At 39.0% G+C, this 25,425-nt stretch overlaps 1 long non-coding RNA gene, 1 other non-coding gene and 1 pseudogene across 3 annotated transcripts; 2 read left to right on the top strand and 1 right to left on the bottom strand.

The window, feature by feature from the left end:
* Positions 1-905: 905 nt before the first annotated feature.
* On the bottom strand, positions 906-1,967 carry LOC149836170 (small ribosomal subunit protein uS19 pseudogene; annotated as a pseudogene).
* A 17,668-nt stretch (positions 1,968-19,635) lies between these two features.
* Positions 19,636-20,796, top strand: LOC149836169 (uncharacterized). Of its 2 annotated transcripts, XR_016432683.1 has the most exons (3): positions 19,636-19,888; positions 19,977-20,074; positions 20,366-20,796. It is a non-coding gene; the product is annotated as an uncharacterized LOC149836169 (long non-coding RNA). The 2 variants fall into 2 exon arrangements; XR_016432682.1 differs by having other exon boundaries at positions 19,977-20,796.
* Positions 20,797-21,472: 676 nt separating this feature from the next.
* On the top strand, positions 21,473-21,562 carry LOC149836168 (small nucleolar RNA SNORD96 family). The gene has a single exon (XR_016432855.1). It is a non-coding gene; the product is annotated as a small nucleolar RNA SNORD96 family (small nucleolar RNA).
* Positions 21,563-25,425: the final 3,863 nt, after the last annotated feature.

Raw genomic sequence — 25,425 nt, 5'->3', positions numbered from 1 at the left:
ACATACAAAATTAAATCGAGATAACGGTATACACCTCAATTTAGTACACTTTTGGTGTCAATGGGTCAAGTGGGAGAATGTTGGACATTATGGGTTATGGGTCCAACCCACAGTGTGACCCGGATTGACACCCATTAGTGGGTCATGTTAGTGGCCACATAATGGGGATAGTGGGTGAGAGTTACGTGAATGTGGAATAACCACATTCACGTAACTGCCTAATCTCCCATTATATAAGGGGTTAGAGGCTACGAGGATGATGAGTGACTCATAGTATTTCCCTGCCAAATTCAATTCCGCATTCAGATATAGCGAAACATGGTCCTGCTCACCGTCGACATAAGACATGGGCTCATTGTGGGCGTCGACCAGCTGAGGAGAACGCCGAATTTCCTACACGCATTATGGCGAATTCAGGTACGCTTCCTGTCAATTTTTTGTTTTACAGGATTCGCCAACACTCCACCCCTGCCCCGTCTAAAAAAGTTAACCCCATCCCTGGTCCATCCCCATGGGGGGGGGGGGGACTTTGGACCTCCACCCCGCCCTGTCTCAAACAAATTATCCCCATATCCGCCCCCGTCCCCGCCCTGCCCCGTCCGACCCCATCCCCGTCCAACCCTGCCCCGCCATGGATCTCATCACATGAGATTGGATCTTCCAATCATGTTTAGAAAGAAAAGAAAAGGGTTACAACATATGGGTTCATCTATTGGATTTGCTTGAATCCTGTCAAACCTGGTTGAATCTAGAAGATAAGATCAAAAGTGTTGGAACTTGTCACTAGTCACATATCCGAAATTGCTAGTGCAGCCAAAATTTGTCTAATCAAAAGAGAAACAAATAAACACTATAGAGCATCCTCTGAGTTTCACTACCAAAATATAAAATCGGCAAAAGCCCTATCACTTGAGAGGGATAAACCTAGATGAGTGGGTGGCACCAATACCTGGCCTCCCATGCTTGACAGGCTTGTAGCTTATGGAGAACTCTATCAGGTAATGGCCGATCATCTCTGGCTTGATCTCAACCTGGTTGAAAGTCTTTCCATTGTACACTCCACTGATACTTTTGATCATTTCAAGCACAATAATCAGGTTGCGCAAGTGGGTCCTCACCGACTCAGGCTTTTCACCAGGTGGGGCTTCACGTTTCTGATTTACAATGCAAATAGACTAATAGTAAAAAACGTTTCTATTACTTGTAAACAATAAAGTTGCATTTGAATTAAAACCAGGCTACCTAAATCTCTACACAAGGTAAAATTTTTTGGTATAAACCAGCTATAGCGATTGGCTTACAATAGTCAACTTTTTTTTCTTCTTCAAAAGTTAAGCTTATTAGAGTATCCAATGAACTAGCAGACAACAAGAATTATAATAAAAACAACAAGAATTACTTGGTTGCAGAAAAGAAACAATAACAACAATAATACTTTGAGAGAGAGAGCAAGTCATGTACTTGAGTATGAATACACTAAAAGCAATTAATAAAAACAGAAAAGAATTACAGGTGAGGAATTTGTTGTCGATGGAGTTCCTTTTCTGTGGGCCTCTGTTCCTCACATTCTGTTTCCTGAACGCTGTTGCTATAGCATATAGCGCTACTGCCAAATGTTTTCTTAGACCAAAAGGAAACTGAATTAGAAACAATCATTTCTAATATAGGATTCTTATATCCTATGTTGTCATTAGGATTCTGACCTGGCATTGGCACCAAAAAGTGTCCTCAATCCAACATTAAAGGCACCACTTCCGGTATCAAAGATACACCATTGTTGAACACACCAAATGTGCTGTCATTTTTTCTGCAAAGCCTCCTACATATTAACATTTTTTTATAATGGCAGTTTGGTTGTCACATCTCATCTCTATAGGTCCATTTTTAGCAATGCCCATGTCATTTAGGAGAGTCTTTACCCATATCAATTTGCATTCAGGGGTGGTCATGACCATGTATTCGGCCATTGCACTGAATTTAACAACAAAACTCTGATTTTTTTACTTTTTCATGTAACAATGTTGTCTCCAACGAGCGTGAAACAACTGGTTATAAATCTCTTATCATTTGAATCGCTTGTCCATTAATCAACATCTACTTAACCTGTGATGTTGGTGTATCCGCTTCTATTCATAAGAATGCCCTTTGTCAGTGTGGACTTCATGTATCTTAAAATCATATGAGCAACCTCAAGGTGTGGCATTTTTGGACTGTGCATGAATTGACTTATGTGATTGACAACATAAGTGATGTCAGGACTACTGATCGTAAAGTATATGAGACGTCCAACAAATCTTTGGAAACTACTTCTGTCCTTGATGGGTTTCCCAAAGTCTTTGACGATCTTGCAATTTATCTCAATGGGAGTGTGGATGGGTTTAGCTCCTAACATGCCAGTTTTCTTGGGCAAATCCACGGTATATTTTCTTTGACAGATGGAGAATCTCTTTTTAGATTGTGCTACCTCTATGCCTAAGAAATATTTGAGTTTTCCCAAGTATTTAATTTTAAATTTATGATAGAGGCATGACTTCAATTTTTTAATTAGATCATGACGATTTTCAAAGACTATTATGGCATCTACATATACCAAGATGATTACAATCCCCTTGTCATCGATTTTTGTAAACATAGTGTATAATTGAGTGCCTTTTGAAGCCAAAGTTGACGAGGGCATCACAGAGTTGAGCTGACTAGGCCAGGAAGATTGCTTGAGGCTATATAAGGCCTTCTTTAGCTTATATGCCATATTGTTGTCCTTTTCATTATGATGCCCTAGAGGCAATTCGATGTAGAGTTTCACTTCTAAGTTTTCATGTAAGAAGACATATTTTATAATAAGTTGATACATGGTCCAATTTTTATTTATAGCTACAGATAGTACTTTGATGAAATTCATTTTGACTACATGTGAGAAGATTTCATTATAATATATTCCTTCTACTTGGGTATAGCCTTTGGCTATGAGTTTGGCCTTATATCTCTCTATCGATCAATCATTATTTTATTTGATTTTATAGGTCCACCTGCATCCTATATGTTTTTTTCTTAAGGAATAGTTTGACAATTTTTCAGGTTTTATTTATTTTTATTGCATTCAATTCTTAGTTCATGGCCTTCTTCCAAGCATTTTAAAAATTGGTCTCTTAAATACTAGTCTACTCTTTGTTGGTGTAAACATTGTAAAGTAATGATGCATAGGTTTGTGAAAAATCATCAAACGATATGTGATCCTCTATGGGGTTTGATGTGGAAGCAAAAGTAAAGGTGTAAAAATCACTCATCTTTCTTAGGGAACAACTAATTTTGGTCGATCCTTACAGTTGTATGCCATTACTTGCTCTAGTGTCAGATTCCTGATGAGTGATCATCTACTCTGGTTGTTGATGTTTCTCCCCTATAATCTGATCGAGACTTCCTTTATTGAGAGAAATACTCATTGCCCTTTTAGAGATGTCTTCACTAGTGTCAAGGGCTGGAAGGATAGGGACATGTGGTTCACTAGACATTTTTTATAATCAAGTAGTCGTGAGTCAATTTGTTGAAAGTAAGTCACTTTTCAAAAAATTTGACATCATGAGAGAAATGCAATTTTTTTTCTTTTAGGATCATAACATTTGTGCAACTCATAATATTTAGTTTGCTAGGCCATGCCAGGGATAGACTAGAAATGATCTGGTTAAAATTTGGGCATCTGAGCTGGTTTGAGAATTAAAATTCGACAAATTCAGAATCCAAGTTTGGATTAGGTCTATTTCTAGACTAGGTTTTGGATAGAACATGTTTTAGTGTCAGATTTAATTTTCCTTAACAGGAAAGAAATATGATCTTATTTTTTGTGGGTAAGTTAAGAAAATATAGAGGTCTCTTGAGTTAATTTTGCAAGTTTAGACTAGGTACGGATTAAAAGATACATTAAAATCGCAGCAACATAATATTGTTTTCAGAATTGGGTTTCAAAGAGGTTTAGGCTTAGAGAGGGTTAGGAAAATGAGTCCTAAAGACTTATATAATTTGAAAAGGATGTCCTAAGGTTGGGGATAAGTCTAGTCCATCCAGAAAAGGTTCGTGAGCCACGCTGACGCTGAGTTGAAGCAAATCCGCCATAGAGTTGAAGCAGTCCACTAACTAGAATTGGATCTACTTAGCAATTAGGGAATTCCAGACCTCGAAAGAGATGATACCACCTTACACGAACTGGATGAGCCCTGAGACAAGGTTAGCGAGTCAAGGGGGTAAGGACTCGTAGGGTGTAAGGAAGGAAGAAGGAGGTCCTAGGGGCGAAGGGTAGAAGAGAACAAAATAGAGGAAAACATTCTCCAAAGGGGGAGGGGGGGGGGGGTTGAGACCATTTGGCACCATACTGGTTATCCTTCTCATATGGGCACTAGTTACATCACCTTTGCTTGTTCTGGGTGGAATAGCTAGTAAAAACAATAAGGCTGAGTTCCAAGCTCCAGTTCGGACCACAAAGTATCCCAGAGAAATCCCACCATTGCCTTGGTATACCCGTATAGGGGGACTAGCCCCAAGATGGTGATGGCAGGATTCTTGCCTTTTAGTGCTATCTATATTGAACTTTACTACATCTTTGCAAGTGTATGGGGACACAGAATCTACACCATCTACAACATTCTCTTTATTGTTTTCATCATTCTCATCATCGTCACTGCATTCATTACTGTGGCACTGACATACTTTCAACTTGCTGCTGAAGATCATGAATGGTGGTGGAGGTGAATTAATATACATTGTATTCTGTTATGTTAATTTCATATAATTTATGTCTCTGCTTCCTATTTAATTTGTTTTTCTTTTAATCTATTTTTTTCCTGTCCTCTCTCTCAGTTTTATTCTTTGATTTTCAGTTCTATTGATTTCTATTTACCTATGGTTTCCTAGTTGCAAGATCATGTGAGTATGAACTTGTCCTTCACAAACACTCTAACATTGAACCAATATTCAATCAACATATTATGAAAGCATTATTAAGCAGAAATCATCAAGGAAAATAACCAAAATAATTTAACAAAGGGGAAAGAATAAAAAAAATCAGCAATATTATTCTCTATTCTTCACATCTAAGGGAACAGAAGAATTATGGAAAAATATAGCCAACATAAGATGCTTTACACAATTCTTTTTTCTTCGCTCTTTTCAAAGGCTACCAACACACTTGGAAGCAAAGTTATCTAAATCCTACAAGATATGCTTAACCATACATAGATTTAACCTTCTGATTTAATATTTGAAATAAAAAAGAGAAACTTATCAACTTCCTATCAAGGTTCCACTCGAACAAACAATCCATCAAACACTCAACAAGAACTTTCTTGGTATGTCGATAAGGCACATATAAAAACCTAAACATAATATAACGAAGGTGAATAAATATTGATATTGAAAAAATATGTTAGTAATGAATGAAAAAAAAAGATTGACATTTGATAAGTACCTTATGATTCGACTTTGCAAGCTCCAAGAATTATCAATGAAGTGTGCAGTGATAGTCATATATCTCTTCTTTTGATTGGTAGATAATCACATGTCTATAGTGATAGCAACTCTACTTTTAGTTTTTTCCAACAACTTCATTGTCTTGTCTCGTTTCACATTATAATTTTTTTAATATTTTTTTTCACAGTATTTTAAGTAATTATTTTGAACAAGGGTTGAACAGTATTAGAATATTTTCTAAGCTCATAATGATCAACCATACTAAGAGGATATTCATGTAGAATAATCATCATAGCAAGATCTCTTCTTCCAACATCTTGAACAAATTGTCAATTCTCTATTTTTTTTCTCGGCATTCATTGTAGCTTTGTTTGTAGCCAAAATATATTGCTGAATATTATTATGCTTAAGCCTAGGACAGATCTTAATATGATCATGCAAATGAGTAGTTCCAGCTTTGACACTAATTTATTATGGTACACAAACCCCCAAACCATAGGTAGGAGGATTCTAGCCAAAGAGCCCCCTGCTAGGTAAGAAACCCTCTAAAGACCATGTTTGTGTACTCAAGAGCCAAAAAAAAATTCCAGCATGATGATTCTAATATGATGAATAATCTCCATTGGCATATTCAAAATCAAGTCACAAATGGTGCCCTACCACATGCAAAAAAAAAACCAAACATTTTAAGAAATGTGTTCCGTTAAAAACAAGACTCAAACATCCAAAACCAAAAAGAAAAAAAGAAGTCAAATACAAAAAATTGTTATTAGAACAACTAAAAAAAGAAAAACATGCCAAGAAAAAATTTGTTACAAAAATGTGACATACTTTTGATTGGTAGCATTGATGTTGAATATGAGTAGCGGATGTGCAATGATGACCATCATCACAAACCAGTTAAGAGATAGACTGACATTGAATATTAAACTTACATTGAGCATGAAAGTATGACGTGTTACGGTCACCTTCCAAAATCCACTGAGCTTTGGACGTTTGACGCAAAAAGGCTTCTTCAATATGAAATAAAGAAATAAGCTTATGTTTTAGCTCCGAGTACCCATCCACAAGCTCCACTTGTTCAGCATAAATACGATTTTCAAAGGCCATCTTTAGCATGTTGTATATTACCAAACCTAGATTTGTTTCAAAACTTAAGTGCTACTTAATGGCATAAGCTTTAACACTACTCATTGCATGGGGCAGTCGAACATGTGTTGGAACCAAAGGTCAATAACAAGCTCAGAGTAACCGTAGCTAGATGTTGAAAAAGCGAGAGGGCGTAGGCAAGTCTGAGTAATATTTGAATGAAACAGTTGGTGCCTTGCAATCTGAAACTGGATTGGAAACAACCTCAACTGAGTAAGGAAACACTGAGAGCCATTGTTGATTAATTAAGCCATGATCGCCCGAAATGTGTTTCCAAGCATGATTCAAATTTCAAAATATGTTGTACTTAAAAATCAAAACAAACAAGAAAAGCAGCAGTATAGATTCCAATTCTTTGGATGCACACTCCTGCATGTGACAAGAAGACTAAAATCACCTGTCATTCTTGTCGAATCCGAACCTAGCACCCAAGTAAAATGCCACAGCGAGCAACCACATATCGTTGTAAGCCTGTAAATGGCAACCAGAGACAACCAATCTTGCATCTCATCCCTTGCAAAGCTGGTGGACGAATCTGACACCGACGATGATGGTCGCCGATGGTGGACAGAGAGAGAGAGAGAGGGTTGAGGGTCGACGAACGTGGTGCTGTTGCTGCACACGATTTAGGGTTAGTAAGTTAGTATATATTAATATGATTTTCTTGTAATTTGATTAGTTAGGTTTAAATATTTTAGTAATTTTATTAACGGGGATGGGATGGGATGGGATGGGATGGGATGGGGCGGGGCGGGGAGGGGAAAGTGTAAGTTCATCCCCGCCTCCATCCCCGCACGGGGATGAATTTTGACCTTCATCCCCGCCTCCATCCCTGTTTCATGCCCTTCATCCTCGGTCCATACGGGGCGGGGCCCCATTTTCCCCCGGTCCACCACCATCCCTAATATTGAGCCATTGACTCCCCTGCTTGTTGTCTGAGTGCTTGAGCTTGATGCTGGCCTCTAATATATATCTATTAGTAATGATACGGTGCTCCTCCCTCATCCATGCTAATTAAAGATGGTTTTTCATCTTTAATTGCTTCCAAAAACTAACTGAAGGAGGTGCTGGAGAGACTAATTTTGATGATTTACCATTAATAATAGCTTCCTAAACTAAATGACTTTCTTATATATATGTATTATGTACTTGTCTTATATATATATATATATATATATTAGGTATTATCTATATGTAAATGTGGTGGGGCTGATTCCCAAGTTATAAAAATTAATTGAACTTGCCTTATATATATGTATTATGTATTATATATTATGTATTATGGATGATGGTCACATAGATGCATGACCATAACTATGTGTGTGTGAGAGAGATGGAGAGAGATGCATCCATGTTTGTATCCATCCATGCATTCTTGTTCATTATCATTTCATGTCTATCATCCATTCGTGGATTCATGCCCATGCATCCATGTATGAGAGAGAGAGAGAGAGAGAGAGAGAGAGAGAGAGAGAGAGAGAGATCCACGTTCTCATCCATCCATGCATTCATGTTCATCATCCATTGATGGTCAGTTGATGCATGCCTTTCCCATGTCCATCATCCATATGGTGAGTTCAACTGTGAAAAAAAAAGGTTAGTTGATACACATGGATCCATGCCATGCATCCATGTCCGACGTGCTAGAAATCATGGTTGTAGGTTGTATATTCTCAATCAAACCTTATGGATGTACTCAACCTAGTTTATTTGATAGGAATCATGCTTTGGAATTGTTGGGCTGACGGCTACACAGGTCCTCAGTGAATGCCATAAGTATGTAAATATATGGGCCTTACTTTGTGATATATATATATATAATGTGTTCCTTATGCTTATTTTTTGTTAGGCCTCTTCAAAAATTGTAGTTTAAAGTATTTTTTTCTCACATCTAATATGGCATATGTGATCTATAAGTTTTGTTTAGTGAAAACTGGTTTTTGGATTGCCCGAATCTGACTTGTATATAAATTTTTTAGGGATCCAAAATCAATAATTATGAAGGTACCAGTTTTTTTCCCGCTCAGTAAAACATGTTTTTTTGTCTAAAAAATATGAATCAAGAGTGGATTCCCACAAAACTGAGCATGTTAAACACATCTAATGGTTCAAATCTATGATAAAACACTTAAAACCTATGGGGGCAAAAGGAGAAATGGGGCTTAATATGTTCAATTCTTATATATATATATATATATATATATATATATATATATATATATATATATATATATATATATATATATATATATATATATATATATGAAAACCTACCATATGCAAGACCTAACAACACTACCCACTAAGATTTTTTTTCAGTATTTTTAGAATTTTTGACGTTACAGATGTGTTCAATAAGATTGATTTACTTAAAATTGACACTTCTATCATGCATTTTGGATGGAAAAATGATATTTGAAGCTTTAAAAATTTATGAAAATTATAAACCATTGATTTTTTAATCTTATAAAAACCTATCCATGAATTAGAAACAAATGATAAAGTATTAATTTCTAGTAAATCAATCATGTTGAACACATCTGTAAGGTCAAAGTTTTGGAAAAGCACCAAAAAATTGGCATTCACAAACAATATTATACCATCTAGTAGGGATTCTGTCGGATAGCTTCTCTCTGTATAGTAATGGATCCGTGCTAAATTGTTGTGGCCCTAAATGCAACTTAACCATATTGGCCATTGGCCATTTGACGGCTTGAGTTACTCTTTATGCCTTTAATATGACACTTTTAATCTTCCATTTTGTTTTTGATAGCCATTTTTTTATCTTCCATTTTTATAGCTGCAGCTAAGGCCAAAGAAGTAATTTAAGATAGCCAAAGTTGTGCAGGTGGTCATCCGGACAATTTTGAAAAAAAAGGTATGCTTTTATCTTAAATATTTAAAAACTGAGGCAGTTGGACTAAAATTTGCCTTAAGATTTACCGTTGTAAGTAGGGATGGCAGTGGACCTAGGCAGGAGCGGAAGCAGATCAGGTCATGCTGAACATGAGTTTTTTTGCTCATGCCGACATCGTGGCCGTATGTTTGCATTTTAGATGAATGCCAAGTGGTTTTGTTGACTTTTGAGTTTTTTAAAATGCAAATCGGATGGCCACGATGTCCGCATGAGCAAAAACGCTCATGTTCAACATGACCTGATCTGCTTCCGGCGGAAGCTGGGGACAAGGTTTCCACTCTCGCCCCGTCTCAAAATTCTACCTTCCATCCCTGTCTTCATTTCCACATGGGTTTTGATTTTAACCACCATCCTCCCTTCAAATGGGGCGAGGCAGGGCGGGCCCTGTTTCCCTCATCCTTTCACTGTTACCGCCATTAAAGGAAGTAGAGGATGGAGAGGAGAGAAATGAAATCCGGAGCGGCTCATTAGAAGAAGAGATGAGAGATTCAAGAAATGATTTTTGTTAAGGTTAGAAATATATATATGATTTTATAATATGTATAAAAGTATAATAGTAATTTTTCTTGACAAGGATTAGGGACGGGACGAGACAGGGCGGGGGCAACAATATGTCGATCCCCACATAGGCTCATATTTTAAAGTCTATCCCCGGTCCATTCCCCATTTTACAGGAGCCTTTGCTCTCCACCAGTTATGCAAGGTACCATTGGGTTTTGAACTTGCAACATCCCAACACAAGATGCCCTGCATTGACATCTCCTACCAAACAAGCAGAGCGCCATTGGTAATATTAAGTAATTTTAAACAGCAAAAAGATTGTGACAAGCACACAAGGGCTCCACTTATCTGGCAGGGGCAACTTGTGAATGTCACCATTGATGGCATGTCACAATTTCAAAACCCCCTGGTGGCATCCTTTGCTGCAAGGTAAAAGCTAGATGTACTCCCCCGGTGAGCATGGGAGGCCTCAAGGGTTTTACCAACTGGAGGCCTGCTAATGTGCAGTCAATGATTTTTGTGTGTGTGTGCCTAAGGGTTCCTTCCTTGGATTATCAAAAACAAATTATTCTGACATTTTCATAATATCACGATATTAATGTATACCATTATATCGGCTATTTAACAAGAAAAAAACACTTTTATTTTATTTTTCAGTTTTTATTCTTCTTATAAATATATTTGCATTTTCAATTTATTTATTTTTGCTGGTAAAAATGCAAGAAAAATGAAATTCTTCATTTTCTCAATGGAATTTGGCTGCGTCTTAAAGTTTTTGTTACTGAGATCTGCACTGGTACAAGATGTGCCAATTTTTCCCTTTTTTTTGTCAAATAATCGCTTATGGGCTCGCGTAGTCCACAGTGGTAGGCTCGCTCGCAGACATGGCTTTTCGTCTTGAAGACCTTAGCTGCACTCCACAGCCCTACCTACTTCCGTGAAGCTGGAACCGTGTCTGCCAGGTTTTTCAGTTCCACTTGACCCTTGGCCGATAGACTGGGAACTTGCAGAGTAGGGATGAAAACGGATCGGATCCGGATCAGGTCTGAACAGCCAAAAATCATAAAAGTGGCATACTGGATCTGGTCTGTTTGCATCCCTGTTGCTGAGCCTTGTCCGGTCCTCTTTGGCTGCATCTCAAGCTGGTCCACTCATTGAACAGGCACCAGTGGCAAGTCTTTTACAGTCAAACTCCCGTCTGCAACTGGACTGAAGACCTGTGTTTGGGAACATTGTCACCAATATCTTTCTGAGGAAAATCTTGCGATAATTTCTTTTTTTTTGCTTTTCAGGAAAAATCTAGATAAACTTCGCCATGTACAATATGCATATAAAAACTTAGAAAATGTAAAATATATAAAAGTTTCATTGCATTAATACCACAATAATAACATAATACTTTTAAATAAGTAATATGTTGAAAACATTGCCAACTATGATTATATTATACATGTTTATTATATAATATACATATATAACTTGCAAAAGCTTGCTCAATACCAACGAAGGCCAAGTATAGAAAACCCTTTTAGCGCATGTTTGGAAGGAGGATTCATTTTCACACGTAACAATGAAACCCATAAGAAAATGATACATAATAAACATTTGTAATATGCTATAAGATCATTTGAAAACATATACAATTTTTACACTCATTTACCATCATATTAACACAATATTTTTTTTTATATAAATATAGTTGGCAGATGGGGCGAGTCAACTCGATGACTCAGGCAAGTCACGGTTTTTACAAGACCAGATTAACTCAGTCAAGATTAATCCTTAACTGACTCATACTCGACCAGGCAACTTGGCTGCATCATGAGTTAACTTACTAGGTTTGCCAACTATGTTTTGACTTTGCAAGTACCTCTCAAAATTGGGCTAAGGAGAGACCATGACGACGGATTGAGCTCCATCATGTTGCACTCTTTAGTGTGTGTTAGGTGTAAGAAGGGAGGAAGAGAGAATTCAAAGGAGAAACCTGGGTTGTCTCTACTTTTTGGAAAAGGCTTTGGTTTTGAATAGTCCCATATTGATTGTGCATGAGTTTGTTGTGGGCTTTATAAGCCACATGTAAACTCATCTTGAGAACAAGAGGGTGGGATGTACACTACACACACATGCGTGCGCTTGCGTGTTGTGTCATGCCGAGCTGGGCTGGGCTCGGATTCGAGTAATTGGCCCTTTAAGGCCATATCCAATCAAGTCAAAGTGCATTTTTACCCAAAGTTTCTTTGGATATTTGGATTCTATAACAGGTTATGGGAAATGATAACCCTCAAAATCCGTAACGGGTCCTTCCGTGTTTCATAACCGTTCGTGGGTTATAAAAGCATGATAAGGGATGGGGTTACGCACAGGCTGATACAGACGCATTTCTGAAGCTCTGCGATTTCCCATCTCACATGTTGCTCTCTCTCTCTTTCCTGAGTTATCCCGAAAGGGTGTTCTACAACATTTGGTTCGTTGAGGTTGTTTTCGAAGGATGATCCGTCGGCGTGCACCGTTCGGTTCGTCGTGGCTATTGTATCCTGGGGAAGGTCGCCAGACCCTGATTTGCATTGTATGTGGGGACGAATCTTCTCTAAGGGGAGTACTTTCGTACGCCTTAGCCTGCTACATAATCTAAACATGTTTTTGTTGTTTTCATTATGTTCTGTGCATCTGTTTGCTCTTATGCTATTCTGTGGATTTTGGTTGTTTGCGGAAACCGACATGCCTGCTCCCTGTTATTGTTTCGATTGTCTGTTGATCATGCTGTATACACTGTTGTATTTCCTGCTTTCTATCGTGTATTATATCATGATGACGATTGTGAAACTGTGTGATCCGAAAAATGATCCAACAGTGTGATCTGCCCTCCTTTATCTGTTGGGCCGCTCCTCTTTCTTTGCCAAGCTTCTCCACCACGCTCCCCGTGATCCCTTTCTGCCATCAAGTTCCTCCGCCGAGAAAGGAGAAGAGAGAGAAAAAGAAATGGAGAAGAGAGAGAGAGAGAGGTTTTAAAACCCGATGACTCGTCACTCAGAACGTCCTTGAGTGACTCATGACTCGGCCGGGTCATGTTAACTTTATATTTTATATAAAATATTTAAATATATGTATATGTTATCTATATTTTATAGTATTTTATCAATATATTATATATAATATACATTATATGCTATTTTTTATAATATACTTAATGTATAATTTTATAAATACATATCATAGTTTTATATATAATATACATAATATATATATATATATATATATATATATATATATATATATATATATATATATATATATATATATATATATATATATATATATATATATATATATGCATGACTCCCCCATGACTTAGCTAACTCGCCATGACTTTTCATGGTTGAGTTTTGTTAAAGACTAGTTAAACCTGCTTTTTGAGCCAGTGAGTAGGCGATCTGGGCTGAGTCATTGGGTCAACCTTACAAGTTTTTAAATTAGGAAAGAGAGTGAGAAAGAGAGAAAGGAGAGCGCAAGAAAGGGGTAAGGGGAAAGAGAGAGATGGTCCGGGATGGGGGCAGAGGTTGGAGGCAAAAGGGCACAACAATGGTGGTTGGCAGCGATGTGCACAGGTGAGAGGCTGCTGAGGCATGACAGTAGTGGTAGTGGTGATGGTGATGTCGTATAGTGGCTTCACAAGGAAGGAGCTCGGGGCAATGGTGGAGAGAAGTGAGAAAGAAAGGAAGAGAGAGAGAGAGAGTCATCCGTAGAGGATCCCATTAAAAAAAGGCTACATCAAAACTGAATCTGTCCCTTTTACATCTCTACGTGGGTAGATTGAGAGATCCAATAAAAAAAAAAGGAGTGAGACTTTTTCCGTGTTCTCCCTTTTTCCTTCCTAAATTCTGATTTAATTTTTGTTCAATCCATTATTTATTTTTCATAACCCAAGTTAGGGTTAGATTTAACATAGACAAGGTTGGAAATAATCTGATCCAAATAGAAACTGGATAAGCTGGCTTGGTTATATGTTTGGTTGCATCTCATGTGATTTATAGTCATATGATTCCAAATCACAAGGTAAATATGTGATATAAAATCACATGAGATATAATTTTACTTCCTCTAAAAAAAATCACATAAGATATGAGTAAATACACCCCAAATGTGATTTCAAAATCACATTATGTTTCTCACCTCATTTTTCTTATGTTTGGTTAACTATGTCTCATTTATTCTCTCATTGACTCACATCAGACGTTAGGAAACATAGTCCATTTTGAACTTTTTCTAAAATAAAAAATCAAAAGACACGTTTTTTTTGCACAAATGCCACAGAGTGATAGAGGGACAATTTTCAGATCCGTAATTGGACTCATTTTAAAGAAGATATGTGCAGTATTAGGTCAAGCACGATTCGCCCCATATCCGACCCGTTTGCATCTCTATGCGTACGAAGAACCGACGGTCCAGATCTCTTGCGCGTTTTACGTAGACCCAACAAAATGGCAAGGTCAGACTTGTTTAGGGCATTCGTGCCCTCGATCCGCAATCACTCCCTGACTGCGTCTTCCTCTGTGCAACATTCTCTCTCTCCTTCCTTTGGTTTCCGCTTCCAGTTGGTTCATTTGGGAACAGTTGCAAGGCGGGTTGCGTCAAATAGGCAAACCCTTCTGTCTGGAGATGCGCACATTTCTAGATGGCATCGGGCTACGAAGAAGAAGAACCGGCCTCGTGGGGTGATCTCTATTCCATAAACTTGGTACCTTCACAGATCTTCCTGAAGTTCAAGGAGGGCTTCCTCTTCGGCTTGAACATTGAGTTACCTAATATCTCTTAATGATCTCGTTTCATGCCCTCTCCATGCTTGATATTGCTATTTCTGAGCTCCCCCTCCCCTTCCCCCTTTAATTGAAGCACATGAAATTCCTGTTTTTCTCGTTGGATTTATAGATTTCGTTGGACTTGGAAGGCTAACATTCTGCATATGTCCATAGAATCATTCAATATAATCATCCGTCCCATATGTCCATGGTAATAGATTTCTCTGTTTAAGTGATAGTCATTTGGCTCTTCTTTGGCTTCTTATTTAGTGGTTTTGGGGTCTATTTTGGGGGATTTGCATCATCATCAATCATCATGTCTAGCATGCCCAGGGCCGAGCGCTACCTCCTGAAGCAATGGAGAGGCGTGGTATTCCACGGGAGAGGTTCCCCCGCTTTTGTTCGTTTCCCTAAATAAAAGCGGGGGTCGTGGCGCACTTGTTTCTGTGCGGTGGGCTGACATTGATTCTCTCTCTTTCTCCCTTGTTCTCTTCCTCTTTCTATACCCTTCCCCTCCTTTTTCTCCTTCCTGTCTCTTACGAAGGAAGTGCATGGAGGAGAGGGGGGCGTAAAGGGGAGGGAAAGAGAGGGGAGGGAAGTGAGGTGAAGGGGCTCCATTGGCCGTGCTGATGCTTTAGTATTTGCATATCAGGCGCGAAGGATAGCCCTACAGTGCACATTTCTTTCTTTCTTCTTTATTTCCCTTATTTTTTCCGTCTTCCAAGTATCAACTCTTCTTCCATTGAAAGCTGAAAATTGTTTTTTTTTTGTTAATTTTTATTTTTCTCTTTTGCTGTATTATGTAAAAGTGACATGTACAGTTTCAGCACAAAAGTTCACGCGATATTTTTTTTTTGAGTTTTTATTTTTCTCCTCTACTGCAATAAGACTAAGCCAACATTCTTATGCTTGAGAACATTGACTATTATATTGATTGGCTTAAGAAGGCCTAAGCTTTTTAGGGCTTTATCGCCTCTCCGGCCATGGCAAAAACGGATGATTCATACGATTGTCTAAAACTTTTTCCAGTGTGGGTGATGCTCGTTATCTCTTTGTTACAATTTTCTTTTTGAAGCGTTCCTCGTTTTTTCTTTTCTCATTAAAAGAATGAGGCTCAGCAAGAAGGCTTTTCGTAGGGCTTGCAAACGTCTGATTTATTTCACAAGTGTGAAAGTTTTCCTCCCCATCCCTCCTCTACAAACATTTCTGGGCTATTTTATAGTGGGTAAACTCTCATGGGTTTGCAAACGTGCCCTAATTCTCTTAAGTGTCAGCATAACTGTCGACTAAAAGAATTAGATTTTGATTAATGTGTATACTAATTAAACATGTAGATGTAGGGAGGGAGTTCCGCCTTTTATGGTACATTATTTTGCATTTCTAGGCAATTCTTGTTTTTAATGCATTTTGGAGTAAGGGTTGATGGTTATACCTTTCCACTAGAAACTTTGCTACATCTTAGTGTTCGCCCTTTGTACCTTACTAATTATCAGGTCGCCCGTCCATGTTATTGCTAGGCTCTATTAAGAAGGGAGGAGTAGAAACTATTGGGATGGACTTATTTGTTGAAGATTGTGTGTCGTGTGCCCGTCCATATTATTGTTTTGCCTTTAGTAATGTACGGAAGGGGTGTGTGTGCACCATTTCATAGTGTAACATTTTTCATATAATAATGGCAGGGGTAAAAGAATATTTAGATTCTAATAAGTACCTTTGAATTGTTGTATCAGTTTTAAAAAGTTTTTAAAGAGATGCTTTTTGTCATGACTACCCCTGTTGTTGCTTTTATAATATTTAGGATTAGGATTACTGTCAGTCATGCTCTTAGATTTGGTGCGGCTTGCTAATATTAGAGACTAGAGAGGTAATAGATAAGATATATGAGGGAGGTTTCTGCAATTGTTATTGTCTAGTTTCTTTTTTGTCTAATCTTTCTCTTTTTCTCTTTTTATTATTCTAGTTCTTTGGCTTCTTATTTAAAGGTTTTAGGGTTTACAGGGACGGATTTGCATTATCATCAATCATCATGTTGGGCATGCCCAGGGCCGAGCGCTACCACCTGAAGTTATGAAGAGGCGTGGTATTCCACGGGAGAGGTTCCATCACTTTTGTTAGTTGAACTAAATAAAAGTGGGGGTCAGTGGTCATGGTTGCCAGTCAAGGAAGCGGGATCGAGAAGCGATATGGGAAGAGGGAAGCGAGGGACTTTCAAAATTTTAAGAAGCGGGAAGCATGGGATGACTTAAATGTGAATCAGGAATCGTCTCGAAAGTGGCATAGGAAGCGACCTAGGAAGCGAGGGAGAAGCGAAAAAAGAGAAATAAAAAAAATAAAAATACAAAAAAATGAAAAAAGGGGGGAAGCACGCTTCCCATAAATGAGAAGTGTGTTTCCTATAAATGGAAAGTGCATTTCCCATAAAAGGGAAACACGCTTCCCAAAAAAACTTGGCGCTTCCTAAGGCGTTTTGGAACCGTGATGTTTCGCGCTTCTGATACGCGCTTCCCCACTAGGCTAGGCACTTCCGATAACTCTGGTTGTGGTGCACTTGTTTTCGTGTGATGGGCTCACATTGATTCTCTATCTTTCTCTCTTCTCCCTTATTCTCCTTCTTTCTTTGTACCAAGTCTCTCCTCTTTCTCCTTCCTCTTCTTCCCAAGGAAGGGCATGGAGGAAAGGGAGGCATAATGGGGAGGGAAAGTAAAGGGAAGTGAAGCGGAGGGAAGGAAAGTGAAGGGGCTCTTTTGGCCGCGTCGATGCTTTAGTATTTGCAGATCGGATGTGAAAGATGACCCTACATTGTACATATCTTTCTTATTGAAGTTCCCAGAAAAAAAAACCCACAAGGGCTTCGCTCATCTGGTAGAGAGTCTAGAGACTACTTATGAATGTCACCAAGTTGATGGGATGTTACAAGTTTGAAACCCACTTATGGCGTCCCTTGCCCCAAGGTCAAAGCTGGGTGTACTCCATGTTGGCTAGGGGACCTCAAAAAAGGCAAACTAATGCATTTATCGTATTATTATCATTACAAACAACTACTAGGTAAATGAAGTAAAATATCCCTAGTTATCAAATATATGTTGTACCTAATTGCCTATTTTGCACTCCAACTTTGTACACTCTATATCACGTAGATGTGGGTGCGGCGATGCGGCACTTTAAAAAAAGTTTGGTGCGGGATTGCGAGAGGGTATATATATATATATATATTTTAACAATTAACAATAACACTAATGAAATAAAAAACAATTATCATAATATCATCAATTCATCATGCATGCAATAAATCAAATTAACAATCTATAATTTTATTTTTCATCGTAAAAACTAACACTACAATTAAATGAACCTAAATATATTATGGAAACAATCAAACAAGTAAATCAGAAAAGAAGTAAATTATACAATATACTAATTAAAGAAGCAAATAATGTATAAATTACATACCAAAAGCATATCCTAGCTGGGCTTGGTGCTAGTGCTTGACAGGGCAGACAGAGGAATGGCTAGCGGTGTCCTATCGAGTTGTCTTCACCCTGAGTCAGACTCTGCGCACCCAAGCCAGCCCCGGGTGCTGGACCGAGTCGAGCTAAGCTCGGCCTTAATCGGGCCCAGCTCAATATGTCCCGACTTGAGATAGCAGCAGTAGAAGTTGATGCCTCTTGAGCACAACAAGAGGAGATGGCTCGACAGTCAGGCCGGCCCGGGGTGCTGGACCAAATCACGTTGAGCTCGGCCTTAGCCGGTTTCAGCACCAGTGCTGCTACTCGAGCACAACAAGGGTGGCTTGGCAGTCATGCCAAGCATGCTCGTTCTCAAACAGGGACGGGACGGAGCTTGCTCAGTCCACCAACAAGAGCAAGGGAAAGGGGAGAGGGGTGGAGCAGGGCTCGAGTTTCGGAAGACCAGAACCTGCGGCCAGCCAAAAGTGCAGGGCTCGAGGTCCTGCCCGCCACTAGTGGTATGGCCGAGAGGCGGTAAACTCGGCCACCACCGTCACAGGTGGTCGAGCCATGCCCTCCTTGCCTCTGGTAGAGGCAAAGAGGAAGAAAAGAGGGTGACGGGGGAGTGGCCTTAGCCACCTCCTTCCAGCATGCTTTAGAAAGAAGAAGAGGAGAGAGAGAGAGAGAGAGAGAGAGAGAGAGAGAGAGAGAGAGAGAGAGAGAGGCAGGGTGGGGGTTTAGCCGAGAAGAGCGAGAGAGACGTGGAGAGAGATTGAAGGAAAGATTGAGAGAGACATACCTGCAGTCGCCGTGCCGGAGTCGCCGAAGATGGGCTGGGTTGGAGACCATTCGGAGGAGAGCCATCAGGGTCGGAGGGGGGGGGATTTTTTGCCCTAATCTTCCGCCCAACCCCCATTTCATCGTGTTTTGTTTTTTTAGAGTCCAGATTTGGACTGTTATGACCCTGGGTGCTTTGACTGCACCCAGCGACACTGGGTGCCGCACCCGCAACCGAGTCGCATTGCGTCAATGCGGGTGCGGCACCCTGCTTGTTGAATCCCTGTGACATAGGTCTCACTCCATTTTTTATTTTCATGTGCACTTTTGAATATGCTTGTCTTCTATTGATATGGAGTCAATGCATCATAATTTTTAACTTATAACTCATGTCTTTGGGTTCAGTTTTATAACCCATGTGAAGTTGGTACTAAAGCCAGTAAGACTTGAGAGACGATGGAAGCTGATGTATGATCCTAGGTATGGTGATATACAAATTTTTACAAGAAAATTTCCAATAACTCAATATTTTGCTCTTCAGGCATGGTCTCTCTCTCTCTTTCAAAATAAACAAGTGATTTAATTACGATGATCTGATGATTTGACTCGATTATCATAATGGTTTGTATTTTTGTTTTCATGGTTTAACTTAATCTGAATGCTCCCCAGATTGGTATAGGTCACAATTTTAGTTGTCATACAACTGGCTGGAAATGGAAACTTTCAACATGCCTGGGAAGACATAGTGTCTCGCAAATCTGAAATAAAACTTCTATACGTGTTTTCCTTGAAATGGATATTCAATTTGGTTGGAGAGCTGAATACATCCTTCCAGAGATTCATGGGTGAGCATATGAGCGATTTCTTCATTTTTGTTATGGTTCATTCTTTCTTTGTTATATAGTTTACAGCCCCCCCCTCCTTCGAAGCCAGGGCCAAGGAAGGATCGTCGCTGCGAATTGGAGGGACAGATTAAGTTGTTTGTTAAGGAAAATGGTTGCTGTGTAATCTAGCATTTTAGATAGAATGAGGTAATTCGCGCCATTGGGCTATTTACTGTTACTTTTCTTATGAACTTTTACTTGTTCTGGCGTATGTGTGTTGCATTAGTTTGGAAGAGTTTATAGGGTTTTCTTTGTGTTGGTTTTGGTTTGTTTTTCATATGCTTTGAGTAGTTGAATGTTCTTGGATGACTGTCTTTTGAATATGTGACGGGTGATTTTCTTGGCAGAAGATCTCCTTAACAATATAGGAGCAAACCAATTATGTTTGTAGATTCCTTTGTTAACGTCACAGATAAAGCTTGTGAATTTCTATGGCAGTCTCAGAGAAATCTGTTGGTGATGCCAGTGTTCGTAAGTGGTCTCATATTCCATCGCCTTGAGTAGGGGGGTGTCACCACCATTACTTCCTGGGATTGGCCATGAGAAACACACTGTCTTCAGTTGGCTCTTGCTAAATGCAGTTCTAGACGAAGTGGTAGCTGTATAATTTATTTAGGCTTTGTAGAACCATATTTTCTGGGTTCATGTTACCGCCAATATGCTGTTTTGGGATTAGTTTTGTGTTTTCCCCTATGAATTTTAGTTATGGGTCTGATGGTGCAGCTTGTTGCTTTGCGTTCACAAGTGATCTTATATTGCATCACCTTTAGTAATGGTGCCACTGCCACCACTATTGTTTATGGGATTGGCTACGAGATGTTGTTTGTATATGATATGAAATATGGTGATGCATTCTCATTTTTTGGAGATTTGTCAGTCTACATGTAGTAGAGTGTTGAGTGGTTATGCTTATTTTTAATGATTGGTTTTTGGTGTGTGTGTGACGGGGGTGATTCTTCTGACAGATGAACTCCCTAACAGGACAGGGGCAAGCATATAATGTTTGTATATTCCTTTGTTAGCGTCACAAACAAACCTGATGCCTCAGAGGAATCTGTTTGGTTGTGTGTGTTCATTGGTAGTCTCATATTCCATTGTCTTGAGTAGCAGTGTTACTGCCATTACTTCCTGGGATTGGCCATGAGGCGTACATTTCCAACTCGGGTTATGGTTGGTTACGCATCCTATTTCTCATCTCATGCACTGACACTTCACAATGTTGATATTGTGTTTTGTTGGTTTTTCTGTTTCGTGAATATTGTTTCATCAACAATTTTCAAAAGTTCTGTGATTTGCTCATCTGCAACTTCTTTAAGTTCCTTTATTCTGTCAGACAAGCAAAATATGCGCTTACCTGCAAGGTGTTTTCAATTTTTTGGGGCAATGGCAAATACCTGTCCGTGCCTCTTTAAAATTCAAGATTTGTGTGAGTGGTGTGTGCTATGTTTTTAGACGCCAACAAGAATTTTTGGTTAATTGTGTCATGCCAAAATCTCTTGACAGTTAATTGTGTGTCAATGATTTGTCAATTTCGTGCTATTAATTTGGCCTGGGATGAAGAAACTTGAATGTAAACCATCTTTCAGGACTGAATGGCTGTAATGCCTTTGATGCCATTCTGCAATTCTGAGGCCGTCTCAAAGACACTTTTTTTTTCGTTTTTCTGCAAAAGAATGCAGTTTTGGGATCTAGTAGCATACAATTGTTGAAAAGTTGGCAATCATATGATCACTGTTTTACGGTCTTCTCTTCGGAAAATGTATTTTCATCGTCAATGGTGTTAGGCATTAGTAATTTTACATATTAGCTGTATCTCCTTTGGCCTTGGTGGTCTTCCCTTGTTTTGCTGCAACATATTTTCTTTTTTGTAATGTCCGATGTTTTCTCCCGATTTGGTGGCTTCTTTTAAACGTATTTTGTACAGTATTATCTTGTGGACATCATTGTTCTTTTGGTGTGCCTCGTGAGTTCCTTAGAATGTAAAACATTATGTAAATGGGGAGATTCTCAGTTACCCTCACCCAACCAAAACCTTTGGATTAATCCCTAATTCAAAACCCATCATCCCATTATTGAGGTTTGTTTATGGATTCTTGAACTGTTGAGAGGGCTGCTTCTTCGTTTTCTTCTTCTGCCCTATTGAGAGAGAGAGAGAGAGAGAGAGAGAGAGAGAGAGAGAGAGGTGGAAAAGGGGAATTGGTCTCTTTTATAAGTTGCTTTTTATTAGTAATGATGTTTTTACTAATATAGGGCCCCATTGTGTTCATCCCTAGGGTTGATTAAGGAGCTGGAGAAACCAAACAGAAGCTTGGCTTATTTTTTGTGGCGAGTTGGGTCGAGCTTGAGCTCATGGTGAGCTCGAGTTCAACAAGTTGAGCTCAAGCTGGCTCATCTGCAAATAAAATATGGTTTTAAAATTAAAAGTGAGAGAATTTAGACTCGACCTGTTGATTAAAGCTCAAACATTTTCATTTACAAAATAACTGCATTATTTCAAACTTTTAAGCCATAGGATTTGAACTTTATGCTTATTTGAAGTGAAACACTTCAACCGTCTACACTTTATGGCATAAAATCTATTTTTTCCTAGTTAAAAAGCTATACGAGTCAAGCTGAGCTCAACACCCCTTTGTTCGTGTTTGTCTTGCTGACCTTATTTCATGTGTTCAAACGAGGTCTTTATGAGCTAACCACAAGCCGAGTCACCAGCAGCTCATCTTGTTCTCCAACCCTATTTTCAGGTCTACACAACCATCCCTATAAAAATGGTTTACATCTCCATCTATTCCCATCCTTCCGCATGCATAACAAAATTATTTTCCACCATGCAAATATTCAACTAATAATAATAATAAACTTCTACTTCTTCCTTCTCTCTAAAAAAAAAAGAATTAGAATTATTTCCCACCGTTCCAAAATGCAACTACTAATAATAAGAATAATAACGCTATTTTTCCTATGGAATATTGCAAATATTGCAGGTGACTACGAGTGCAAGCAGCTACTAGGGATGGCAGTGGACTGGGGAAAAATGGGGCCTCGCCCGTTTGGACTAGGGATGGAGGACATGAAATGGGGATGGAGGTTAAAATCAAAACCGATGCAGGGATGGAGGTGGGGATGTACTTACGCTTTTCTCTCCTGCCCTGCCCCATCTTCAATCCTTGTTAGTAAAATAAATAAAATACTTTTATGTGAGTGGACCGGAGAGAAATGGTGCCCCGCCTTGCCCCGTTTGGATCAGAGATGGAGGACATGAATCGGGGATGGAGGGTAGAACTTTGAGACAGGGTGGGGGTGGAGACCTTATCCCCTGCCACTGCCATCCCTAGCAGCTACCACTGCTAGCGTTTCCATTAGCATTAGCAGCAATAGTAGTTGACTGCTGATGCTGGAGTTTTATCACTCGTCTGTGTGCATTTGAAATCAATGATAATTAGTATAACAAGTTTACTGTTTTCTAGTTTGTCATAGTGGGATGGGGCCTAGGCAACTATGCAGATGCAGACAGTCTAAGCTCAAATCCTATGCTCAAATCCCATGGGCATCGCCCCTTGTGCAAGCCGAAGTGTGGTAACTCCTGGGGCCAAGGGGGTAAGCCCACAGGGTTTTACACTATCAGGACATCAACAGTAATTATGTCAGGTAGATCCAGCGTGGTTAGGTCTCTGATCTTGTGGGCAGTTTTTTCGTGTAAATATTTAAAAAAAATTGTTTATTCTACAAATCGGTCTAAATACACCATTGAAAAGGCCCAGCATCTATTTGGATGCACACAAAAAAATGCTTAATCATGATTCCATAGCCTATACAGGCAATTACACTAATTAGAATTGTTATACAACTCCATTCGTTAGGCAAACACTTATTTGTCAATTGTCACTATCGGTTATTCCTCCTCCACTGAGAGTCGACTTTTTCCTTTTTCCCTCTAAACCAAACACCATCTTAGCTTCTCCACAGTTCGTGACGAACACAATAGGAAACCATTAGATGGCGATTGATTGTCTCAATGATGTAAGAGACTCAATATCAGCTTAGAAGGATTAATTTCAAAAACAAAAGAAATGGCTCTCTGAAACTCCAAACGGGACAAATTTGAAGCATCAAATTCAATACTCGAAGTAAATGAAAATGAATTAGCAAACCCATGAAGCAAATCGTGCACAAACTTTCACACATGGATCCTATTGTTGTTCACAAGAATAGGAACAAAAAGAGGGGAAAGGAAGTACAATTGAATTAACAACAAAATCGATTTTCTCTCCATCCGTCCGCATCAAAATCTCTTACCAATAAATCACGTTATAACTAACATCACTTCTAACCATCGCAACTTAAAAAAAAATCAAAAATTTTCAAAGTAGAAAATTATATACGACCAAGGTGAAAATTCTTTAATTTGAATAAACTATAGAAAAGAACAAGCCAAAATAATACATAAAATTTTCATTAAAAAAAATACTTGAAATTGCCATGTTATACCAACAAATAAATCTCTCTCCATGACCCAAATTTTGTTAACTCGTACTGAACCCAGACGACCTTGGTGTGGTTGGTCACTGCAGAGCAGTGATAAAGGGAGAGAGAGAGAGAGAGAGAGAGAGACACGGTAACACATAGGAGGGAGGCCAAAGGGCGTAGCAATGGTGGTGACAGTGGTGAATACATGGTAGCGATGCACAGGTGAAAGGCAACAGGAGCATGACAATGGTGGTGATGGCTTAGCTGGGTCATGATAATATGGTTTGTGGTGATGGTGATGCAATGGAGAGGAAGCACAAGGGAGGGGCCAAGGGGCAATGGTGGAGAGGGGTGAGGCAGAATTAGGGGTTTCAGCGGGCCTGGTTTACTCGGACCCGAACCAAACCTTATAGGGTTCGGGTACGGTGATAAATAATAAGACTTGGGTCCGGACCTGAAGGTCAGATTAATACATAGTACATAGACCCAGTATAGTTTGTGAAATTGTATATCAGACCTGGACCCAACCCGAGTTTTGATTAAATTCTAGATTTTTTCAATGTAAAATTGATAAAAAAATATGATTTTAACGGGTTTGGTTCATGTAGTTTTTATCATGTTCGGGTATGGTTTTTCTTATAGTGAACCGGATTAGACCTGATACTTTACTCGAAAATCTAGTCCAAGTTTGGTTCTACTTGGGTTTAAACCAATTCCGACCAGTTGACACCCCTAACCAGAATGAATGAGAGAGAGAGAGTGTGTGTGCTGGATACCTGTCCCAATTTGGGCAGAATGCCTTTTTATGAGGACAAAGTTTGGTTCTACGCATTCCTTATATATATATATATATATATATATATATATATATATATATAGAGAGAGAGAGAGAGAGAGAGAGAGAGAGAGATTTGTATCTCCCAAACCATTTATCTCCCAGACTGTCCAAACTTCTTTAAAAAACATATTTGCACAAGTATTTTGCTTAATCCACTGAGTGTTTATCATTGCTTATTTACTAAAAAACATGCTTG

Source organism: Nuphar pumila, chromosome 6 (assembly GCF_984573655.1).
Source record: "Nuphar pumila chromosome 6, dmNupPumi1.hap1.1, whole genome shotgun sequence".
Lineage (NCBI taxonomy): Eukaryota > Viridiplantae > Streptophyta > Magnoliopsida > Nymphaeales > Nymphaeaceae > Nuphar > Nuphar pumila.
Note: the sequence above shows the minus strand (reverse complement) of the source record. Positions and strands in the feature narration are given on the sequence as shown.